This window comes from Arachis ipaensis, chromosome B7 (assembly GCF_059453495.1).
Source record: "Arachis ipaensis isolate K30076 ecotype BB chromosome B7, ASM5945349v1, whole genome shotgun sequence".
NCBI classification, from domain to species: Eukaryota; Viridiplantae; Streptophyta; class Magnoliopsida; order Fabales; family Fabaceae; genus Arachis; species Arachis ipaensis.
This window is the reverse complement of record NC_142442.1, coordinates 35379931-35391492: the sequence shown is the minus strand read 5'-3', so window position 1 is coordinate 35391492 and position 11562 is coordinate 35379931. Positions and strand designations below refer to the sequence as shown.

The 11562-nt window shown below is 38.3% G+C and overlaps 1 non-coding gene across 1 annotated transcript; it reads left to right on the top strand.

Annotated features, from left to right (window-relative positions):
* Positions 1–3079: 3079 nt before the first annotated feature.
* Positions 3080–3187, top strand: LOC148550825 (small nucleolar RNA R71). The gene has a single exon (XR_015893175.1). It is a non-coding gene; the product is annotated as a small nucleolar RNA R71 (small nucleolar RNA).
* Positions 3188–11562: the final 8375 nt, after the last annotated feature.

Below are 11562 nucleotides of genomic sequence, written 5' to 3'. Positions count from 1 at the left end.
CTCCCTCTACACATATGTCCATAAGGACTTGGTCCAACCTTTGATCAAAGTTGACTCTCCTTGTGTAGGGGCGTGCGTTCTCTTCCATGTATGGCAAGTTGAACGCCAACCTCACATTCTCCGGACTAAAATCTAAGTATTTCCCCCGAACCATTGTAACATAGTTCTTTGGATCCGGGTTCTTACTTTGATCATGGTTCTTGGTGATCCATGCATTGGCATAGAACTCTTGAACCATTAGGATGCCGACTTGTTGGATGGAATTTGTTATAACTTCCCAACCTCTTCTTTGAATTTCATGTCGGATCTCCGGATACTCATTTCTTTTGAGTTTAAAAGGGACCTCAGGGATCACCTTCTTCTTGGCCACAACATCATAGAAGTGGTCTTGATGGGCTTTGGAGATGAACCTTTCCATCTCCCATGACTCGGATGTGGAAGCTTTTATCTTCCCTTTCCCTCTTCTAGAGGATTCTCCGGTCTTGGGTGCCATCAATGGTAATGGAAAAACAAAAAAGCTATGCTTTTACCACACCAAACTTAGAATATTGCTCGCCCTCGAGCAATAAACAAAAGAATAGAAGAAGAAGAAGAAGAAATATGGAGAGGGAGAGGGAGATGTGGTTTCGGCCAAGGAGGGTGTAGAGGGGTGTGTTGTGTGAATTTGATGAAGAATGGAGGTCTTTGTATAGGGAAGGGAGGGGGGTTAAGGTTCGGCCATATGGGTGGGTTTGGGTGGGAAATTAGTTTTGAATTTTTGAAGGTAGGTGGAGTTTATGAGGTAGGTTTATGGGGAAGAGTGGATGGATGTGAATGGTGAAGAGGTGATGGAGAAGAGAGATTGAGGTGATTGGTGAAGGGTTTTTGGGGAAGAGTGTTTATGGGGTTGTGTGAAAGAGAGTGGTGAGAAGAAGTGAGTGGAGGTAGGTGGGGATCCTGTGGGGTCCACAGATCCTGAGGTGTCAAGGATTTACATCCCTGCACCCATTAGGCATGTAAAAATGCCTTTGTACACAACTCTGGGCGTTCAGCGCCAGGTTGGTGGCCATTTTGGGCGTTCAACGCCCATTTGTGTGCCATTTCTGGCGTTGAACGCCAGAACCATGCCTGTTCTGGCGTTCAGCGCCCAGAAGCTGCCCATTTTGGGCGTTCAGCGCCAGAACCATGCTCTGTTCTGGCGCTGAACGCCAGACAGATGCTCCTCCAGGGTGTGATTTTTCTTCTGCTGTTTTTGACTCCGTTTTCAATTTTTATATTTATTTTGTGACTCCACATGATCATGAACCTAAGAAAACATGAAAAACAATAAAAATAAGAATTAGATAAACATTGGGTTGCCTCCCAACAAACGCTTCTTTAATGTCAATAGCTTGACAATGAGCTCTCATGGAGCCTCACAGATGTGCAGAGCTTTGTTGAGACTCTCCAACACCAAACTTAGAGTTTGGATATGGGAGTTCAACACCAAACTTAGAGTTTGGTTGTGGCCTCCCAACACCAAACTTAGAGTTTGACTGTGGGGGCTCTGGTTGACTCTGCTTGGAGAGAAGCTTTTTCTGCTTCCTCTCCATGGTTGCAGAGGGAGATCCTTGAGTTTTAAACACAAGGGAGTTCTCATTCCATTGAAGGAATATTTCACCTCTGTCAACATCAATCACAGCTCTTGCTGTGGCCAGGAAAGGTCTTCCTAGGATGATGGATTCATCCTCTTCCTTTCCAGTATCCAGGACTATGAAATCAGCAGGGATGTAAAGGCCTTCAACCTTTACTAACACGTCCTCTACTTGTCCATAAGCCTGTTTTCTTGAACTGTCTGCCATCTCTAATGAGATTTTAGCAGCTTGCACCCCATAGATTCCCAGTTTCTCTATTACAGAGAGGGGCATGAGGTTTATTCCTGAACCAAGGTCACACAGAGCCTTAAAGATCATGGTGCCTATGGTGCAGGGTATTATGAACTTTCCAGGATCCTGTCTCTTCTGAGGCAATGTCAGTTGATCAGATCACTTAGTTCATTGATGAACAAGGGAGGTTCAACTTCCCAAGTATCAATGCCAAATAATTTGGCATTCAGCTTCATGATTGCACCAAGAAACTTGGCAGTTTGCTCTTCAGTAACATCCTCATTCTCTTCAGAAGAGGAATACTCATCAGAGCTCATGAAGGGCATAAGGAGGTTTAATGGAATCTCTATGGTCTCTAGATGAGCCTCAGAGTCCTTTGATTCCTCAGAGGGAAGCTCCTTATTGATCACTGGACATCCCAGGAGGTCTTCCTCCTTGGGATTCACGTCCTCTCCTTCCCTTACAGGTTCGGCCATGGTGCTTATGTCAATGGCCTTGCACTCTCCTTTTGGATTCTCTTCTGTATTGCTTGGGAGAGTACTAGGAGGGATTTCAGTGATCCTTTTACTCAGCTGGCCCACTTGTGCTTCCAAATTTCTAATGGAAGACCTTGTTTCATTCATGAAACTTACAGTGGCCTTAGATAGATCAGAGACTAGATTTGCTAAATTAGAAGCATTTTGTTCAGAGTTCTCTGTCTGTTGCTGAGTGGATGATGGAAAAGGTTTGCTATTGTTGAACCTGTTTCTTCCACCATTATTAAAGCCTTGTTGGGGCTTTTGATCCTTCCATGAGAAATTTGGATGATTTCTCCATGTTGAGTTATAGGTGTTTCCATAAGGTTCACCTAAGTAATTTACCTCTGCTATTGCAGGGTTCTCAGGATCATAAGCTTCTTCTTCAGAAGAAGCCTCTTGAGTACTGTTGGATGCAGCTTGCATTCCATGCAGACTCTGAGAGATCATATTGACTTGCTGAGTCAATATTTTATTCTGAGCCAATATGGCATTCAGAGTATCAACCTCAAGAACTCCCTTCTTCATAGGCGTCCCATTACTCACAGGATTCCTTTCAGAAGTGTACATGAACTGGTTATTAGCAACCATGTCAATGAGTTCTTGAGCTTCTACAGGCGTTTTCTTTAGGTGAATGGATCCACCTGCAGAGGTATCCAATGACATCTTTGATAACTCAGATAAACCATCATAGAATATATCTAGGATGGCCCATTCTGAAAGCATGTCAGAAGGACACTTTTTGGTCAACTGTTTGTATCTTTCCCAAGCTTCATAGAGGGATTCACCTTCTTTCTGTCTGAAGGTTTGAACATCAGCTCTAAGCTTGCTCAGCTTTTGAGGAGGAAAGTACTTGGCTAAGAAAGCCGTGACCAGCTTATCCCAAGAGTTCAGGCTGTCTTTAGCTTGAGAATCCAACCATAATCTAGCTCTGTCTCTTACAGCAAAAGGGAAAAGCATGAGCCTGTAGACTTCAGGATCTACTCCATTAGTCTTAACAGTATCACATATCTGCAAGAATTCAGTTAAGAACTGAAAAGGATCTTCAGATGGAAGTCCATGAAACTTGCAATTCTGCTGCATCAGAGAAACTAATTGAGGTTTCAGCTCAAAGTTGTTTGCTCCAATGGCAGGAATGGAGATGCTTCTTCCATGTAAATTGGAATTTGGTGCAGTAAAGTCACCAAGCATTCTCCTTGCATTGTTGTTGGGTTCGGCTGCCATCTCCTTTACTTGTTCAAAATTTTCAATCAAGTTGTCTCTGGATTGTTGTAATTTAGCTTCTCTTAATTTTCTCTTCAGAGTCCTTTCAGGTTCTGGATCAGCTTCAACAAGAATGCCTTTTTCTCTGTCCCTGCTCATAAGAAAGAGGAGAGAAAAAGAAAAGAAGAGAAATCCTCTATGTCACAGTAAAGAGGTTCCTTATTGTTAGTAGAAAAGAAGAAGAAGAAATTCGAACACAGATAGAGGAGGGGGTTCGAATTTGGTGATGATGTGAGGAAGAGATGTTAGTAGATGAATAAATAAATAGAATAATATGAGAGAGAAGGAGGAATTTTCGAAAATTATTTTTAAAAAGGAGTTAGTGATTTTTGAAATTGGTTTTTGAAAAATGTTTAGTATTTTTTTTTTCGAAAATTTTTGAAATAAAAATAAAAATAATTAGTTAATTAAAAAGAAATTTTTGAAAAAGGGGGAGATATTTTCGAAAATTAGAGAGAGAGAGTTAGTTAGGTAGTTTTGAAAAAGTTAAGAAACAAACAAAAAGTTAGTTAGTTAGTTAGTTGAAACAAATTTTGAAAAGATAAGAAGTTAGGAAGTTAGAAAAGATATTTTGAAAAGACATTTTTGAAAAAGATAAGATGAGAAGATATTTTTGAAAAGATATGATAGAAATTAGTTTTTGAAAAAGATTTGATTTTTAAAATCTCAATTAATGACTTGATTCACAAGAAATCACAAGATATGATTCTAGAACTTAAAGTTTGAATCTTTCTTAACAAGCAAGTAACAAACTTTAAATTTTTGAATCAAAACATTAATTGATTATGTTATTTTCGAAAATTTGGTATAAAAATAAGAAAAAGATTTTTGAAAAATATTTTTTTGAATTTTCGAAAATAACTAAGAATTTTGAAAAAGATTTGATTTTTGAAAAAGATAAGATTTTCAAATTGAAAATTTGATTTGACTCATAAGAAACAACTTGATTTTAAAAATTTTTGAAAAAGTCAACTCAAATTTTCGAATTTGATGAGAGAAAAAGGGAAAGATATTTTTTTTTTTTGATTTTTTGAAATTTTTATGAAAAACATGAAAATTATGCAATGCATGAAATTTTTGGATCAAAACAATGAATGCATGCAAGAATGCTATGAATGTCAAGATGAACACCAAGAACACTATGAAGATCATGATGAACATCATAGACACAATTTTGAAAAATTTTTAATGTAAAGAAAACATGCAAGACACCAAACTTAGAATTCTTTAATGCTTAGACATTAAGAATTCAAGAATGCATATGATAAACATGAAAAGACACAAAACAAAAAATCATCAAGATCAAACAAGAAGACTTACCAAGAACAACTTGAAGATCATGAAGAACACTATGAATGCATGAATTTTCGAAAAATGCAAGATGCATATGCAATTGACACCAAACTTATAACATGACTCAAGACTCAAACAAGAAACAGAAAAATATTTTTGATTTTTATGATTTTCTAAATTTTTTTTTTGGATTTTTTTTTCGAAAATTATATGAAAAAGGAAAAATAAGGATTCCAAAATTTTTAATATGAATTCCAGGAATCTTGCATTTTTAGTCTAAAGCTTCAGTCCAGGAATTAGACATGGCTCACTAGCCAGTCAAGCTTTCAATGAAAGCTCCGGTCCAAAACACTAGACATGGCCAATGGCCAGCCAAGCTTCAGCATGTAATTCAGATATGACATGCCTGACATACTCATTCCCAAAGGAATAGACATGGCTTTACAGCCTCATGAAACACTAGAATTCATTCTTAAAAATTTTGAATAAAAATTTTTTTGAAAACATTTTTATTATTTTCGAAAACAGATGAGAAAATTTTAGAAATATTTTTGAAAATAAAATAAAAAGAAAGTTACCTAATCTGAGCAACAAGATGAACCGTCAGTTGTCCAAACTCGAACAATCCCCGGCAACGGTGCCAAAACCTTGGTGCACGAAATTGTGATCTCCAGGCTCGAACAAATCCTGGTAATGGCTCCAAAAACTTGGTGCTCTGATCTTAATTCATAATTGTCACAACTTCGATACAACTAACCAGCAAGTGCACTGGGTCGTCCAAGTAATACCTTACGTGAGTAAGGGTCGAATCCCACGGAGATTGTTGGTATGAAGCAAGCTATGGTCACCTTGTAAATCTCAGTCAGGCAGATATAAAGTGATAATGGTGTTTTCGAATATTATATAATAAAATAGGGATAGAGATACTTATGTAATTCATTGGTATGAATTTCAGATAAGCGAATGGAGATGCTTTTCGTTCCTCTGAACCTCTGCTTTCCTGCTACCTTCATCCAATCAGTCTTACTCCTTTCCATGGCTGGGTTTATGTGATACATCACCACTGTCAATGGCTACTTTCGGTCATCTCTCGGGAAAATGATCCAATGCCCTGTCACGGCACGGCTAATCGTCTGGAGGCATCACCCTTGCCAATGGCTTCATCTTATCCTCTCAGTGAATAATATGCTCACGCACCCTGTCACGGCACGACTATTCATCTGTCGGTTCTCGATCATGCTGGAATAGGATTTACTATCCTTTTGCGTCTGTCACTAACGCCCTGCAATCGCGAGTTAGGAGCTCGTCACAGTCATTCAATCATTGAATCCTACTCGGAATACCACAGACAAGGTTTAGACTTTCCGGATTCTCTTGAATGACGCCATCATTCTAGCTTACGCCACGAAGATTCTGGTTAGGAGATCTAAGAGATACTCATTCTAGCTTAATTCATGTAGAACAGAAGTGTTTGTCAGGCACGCGTTCATAAGGGAGAAGGATGATGAGCGTCACACATAATCATCACCTTCATCACGTTCTTGGGTGCGAATGGATATCTTAGAAGCGAAATAAGAAGAATTGAATAGAAAACAGTAGTACTTTGCATTAATCTTTGAGGAACAGCAGAGCTCCACACCTTAATCTATGGAGTGTAGAAACTCTACCGTTAAAAATACATAAGTGAAAGGTCCAGGCATGGCCGAGAGGCCAGCCCCTCTGATCTAAGAACCAGGCGTCCAAAGATGATCCTAAGATCCTAAGATGATCAAAAGATACCTAATACAATAGTAAGAGGTCCTATTTATAATAATCTAGCTACTAGGGTTTACAGAAGTAAGTAGTTGATGCATAAATCCACTTTCGGGGCCCACTTGGTGTGTGTTTGGGCTGAGCCTGAGTGTTGCACGTGCAGAGGCCATTTGTGGAGTTGAACGCCACTTTTTGTGCCAGTTTGGGCGTTCAACTTTGGTTTTGGATCCTTTTCTGGCGCTGGACGCCAGATTTGGGCAGAGATCTTGTGTTGAACACCAGTTTACGTCGTCTATTCTTGGCCAAAGTATGGACTATTATACATTGCTGGAAAGCCCTGGATGTCTACTTTCCAATTGGAAGCGCGCCATTTCAAGTTCTGTAGCTCCAGAAAATCCACTTTGAGTGCAGGGAGGTCAGAATCCAACAGCATCAGCAGTCCTTCTTCAACCTCTGAATCTGATTTCTGCTCAAGTCCCTTAATTTCAGCCAGAAAATACCTAAAATCACAGAAAAACACACAAACTCATAGTAAAGTCCAGAAATGTGAATTTAACATAAAAACTAATGAAAACATCCCTAAAAGTGACTAGATCCTACTAAAAACATACTAAAAACAATGCCAAAAAGCGTATAAATTATCCGCTCATCAGTCTATAAACATATAAATAAGGCATAAACAAAATACATCAATCCCAACCAAGTTTGTCCATACATCCACAATTACCAACACATATCCATCTTTCACCATAAATGTTAAGAACACTAAACATTGTACATTTCCATGCGTTTCAACTTATCCTAAGGTCATTTACCCTAAGTTCTCACAGAACATTATATATTAAATGCAAGAAACGTAAACAATACCTTGGCTGATTCTCACGTAGCAACCAAAGCAATTTACCCAACACAAACACAGCCCCAAAGCTCAACAAAATACTAATGCCCAGCCTCCACCAAAATTTCAACGTCCACAATTTCAAACTCCAATTATTTATTCACAACCTAATACACATTCATAACATATATATACATAATTTAATACTCAAAACATAAATTCCATAATTTAAATCAAATTTATGGTATCCTCACCTTACTCGAGCTTCATATAAGCAAGAGTGAACATTTTTCTCAAGCTAATTGGATCGTAAAACATCAAAAAGCAAAGAAATTCAACATCTCTATTCAATTTTCAAAAATTTGGGGGAAGAAAAGACTGAGAGTGATTAAGCAAGTTACCAATAAAATTGTTACAGTAGAAATGTAGAGCTCGACACGGTGGTCACGTGACCGCAAACGGTGCGGCGATCGAAGCTCGGACGGAGGAGTTACGGCAATTTGAATTTACCGTGAGGGGGTTGGGGGTTTCTTCTTTTCTTCTCCCCTTGCTGTTCCATGCAGCTTCTGTTGCATTTTTGAGGAGGAAATGAGCTTTAGCTCATTTAAATCTTGGTCCGATTGGGCCCACGGGCTCGGTTTGGGCCCAGTTCAATCGGTTCGGCCCGTTCGGTCCAATCTTGGACCGTTTTTTTTTAAATTAGTGTCAAAATTCTCGTTTTGATGAGCTCTATCCTAATTTAATATAATATTCACATTTCTAATTTTATTTATTAAAGACTAATTTATTGACTAATTATTTACTAATTTAACGGGATTTACATCTACCCATCTAACTAAGAATTTTGTCCTCAAAATTCAAATTCAGTTATCTGAAATGAGGTGCAGGTAGTCCCTCCGCATACTCAGAACCGGTTTTCGGTTTTCGGTTTTCGGTTTTCAGTTCTGACAATGAAAACCCTAACCGAACCGAACCGAACCGGTATTAAACCAAACCCTAAAAACCAAACTCCCCACCACCAACTAACGTGACCTAACCCTAACCCCCTACCCCCAAACGCAAACCTAGCCGCTCTCTACTCTCACTCTCTCAATTTCGCTCTCTGCACTCACTCTCAGTCTCACTCGAAGAAACCCAAGGCCGGTAGCGAACCCATCTTCTTGCAGCACCTCCCCAGCCGGCGAACCCCTTCCTCCCACCACCTCGTAGCGCCGTCGAAGCCTTCCTCCCAGTGCCACCGGACCTTTCTTCCCAGCCCCTCCTCGCGGACAGCACCACCCAGCCCCAGCCAGCACCACCCTCGCAGTTGTAGACACTACACCACCCAGCAGGCCAGCACCATCCAGCGGCACCCCAACGCCACCAACAGGACCGATCCGGCCACCCGCAGCACCGTTTGTGGCCACCCATAGTAGTACTGCTGCGTTTCTGGCCTGGCCACCCACAACACAGCAGCCACCGGTTGGCCCTCTTCCAGTGCTCTTCCTCCTTCCTATCCACTTGACTTAAGGTTTGATTTTCTCTCCTTCTATGTATCTGAAGCAGTTAGACATATTGGGTTTATACTTATGAAATAGTTAGGGTTTGATTTTGTTAATTATAATTTCTATGATTTTGAGTTGCTGGATTTGTTTAGGATTTTGTTAATTTCTTGTTAATAACTCTGATTCTGTGCTTCTGAGTTGCTGGGTTCAAATTTGCTTGTTTTGCTTAGTTCAAATTCTGTGATTCTCTGATTCTGTGATTCTCTCATTCTGATTTTGTGATTATGTGATTCTGAATTGATTTTTGGTTTTCTGCACTTATGTTGCTTGTTTTGAAATTTTGTTAATAATACTGATGAGTTACTGTGCTTGTTTACTAATTTTGTTAATTTGAGATGTTTGTTTTGAGTTGATTTTGTGATTTAATTTATTAATAATTCTGATTATGTGATTCTGAGCTGCTGGGTTTAATTTATTTTTGCTTGTTTTGAGTTGATTTTGTGATTTATTTATTTTCTATTTCTGTTCAATCTATTTGTTTATTGTTGCTGATTGTTGTTCATTGTTGTTCATTATTTGTTCATTGTTGTTGATTGTTGTTCATTGTTCATTGTTGCTGAATGCTAGAAATTTTATTTTGTTGTGTTTTTGCTTCTATTTTTTTAATTATTTGTTCATTGTTCATTGTTGTTGATTCCTAGTATTTGTGAGAAAGTGCATTTCAATTGCAAGTTATGAAGTTCTTTGACCTATGAAAGATGTCTTCAACATTCTAAATATACTGATATAATGGTATTAAAAATAGAAAGGAAGAGTTTTATTATTTGTAATATACCTTTAGATGTGTTATTTTCTTGCATAAATTCTATTAGTCTTGTGTTATTTTGTGTCATTTAATAGAGTTAGTTCATTTGTTTTACTATAAGAAATAAGAAGTGATGGATAGATTGTATGGAGAATAGCATTCTACTCTAAGTTATATGTGTTGTTCATTTAAATATATAAATCATATATCTTGTCGCTACAATAGATTGAAAATGATGGACTTTATAAAAATTGGAACTCTTAACTCAACCCTTTCCATTTATTGTTAGAGTTTTTCTAATAATATATCTATTTTTTCAACCTGGTGATGAGCAAGCTTTCCATGAATCAGGTCATGTTGTTGCAGGCTGGTTCTTAAAACATTTTACATAAGTGTGTGTTTTATACAGGGTAAAAAGTCAATGCAGATGTTAAGATTTATATGTGTATATGAGAGATTTGATTCTTTATTTGTGCATGCCCTTAATGTGATCTTTGATTTACACCAGCAATGTCAACTTTGATTTATGTAGTTTATTATTAATTCTGACAATATTGCAGCTTCAGATGCTTGCGAATCTTAAGGAGGAAAGTCCCGACACAGTTCACAGAGTGAAGAAATAACTAATAAGCACCTTGATTTCATTGCCATGTCTTATGTATGTTAAGTAATTTCTTTTACAATAGCACTAGGTATTGAAGTTAAAGTAGAAGCCAGGTATATTTGTTCTACAATTGTCTGTGTACTAGCGTCGTTACTTTTAGAACAATAACAATCCCCTAATCCAGTCTTATTTTCTCATTTGGGGTCCTATCCTACAAATCGTTTTCCCATTGAAGCAATGAAATTGGACCAACGCTGCAACGCATAGTTATATAATTTAAGGAAATTGGTAATTTTTTTGAATTGATTGAAAAACCGAACAAACCGAACCAAACCAAACCGAATTTAATTGGTTTGGTTTGGTTCGGATGGTCTCGGTAAAAAAATCAAACCAAACCGAACCGCAGTTTAATTAAAAGATTGGATCGGATAATTTTTCTCTAAAAAACTGAACCAAACCGCATCGGGAACACCCCTAGATGTCCAGTCACACACGTCACCACATTACCTATTGTTTCGGGTCCCTCAACCCTATCTTATCAAAATTGTGATACATTTTAGCAATCCTCAGTCGAGTCAAAATTCATTCTTGATGGCTTTGGACAATAGTTTGTGTTCCCACTTTCTGCATTAGGCATATTAATCTCTTCTTGTACTTTCGAATCCGTTTCTTCATTGCTCCCAGTCTCATTCTTTGTTTTTCTTGATCTCTTCTTGATTTTCCCTTTTGTTTACCAGATTTTGACATCCTCGGTCGCTCTCTATCGTCTTCTTATGCTTCTTGTATCTCGTCTTTGCCATATTTTAAGACTACAATAGATTTAGTTTGACTCCTTTAACTACACCCTTGATATCCAACTTTGAGTTCCAACTTACCTAACATTCTTTCCTCCAAAATTCATATCCAAGCATTCCTCAAAAACTTCTTGCTCAGGACGTCCGTCAACGCTTCACGACATTGTATTTATACAAATCCTAAAGCCATTTGATAAAGCATCGTAGCAATTCTGAGTAGTTTATTTGGTTCGGCATCACAAATACTGACTCAAAGGTTAATCTTTCTCTTCGAGTTCAAAAGCTTTCTTCGCATTCAGGCATTCACACAGACGGTGCATTGTAGCACGTTAACTTACTCATAGGCATTACGGTCGGCAAGAATTTAAAG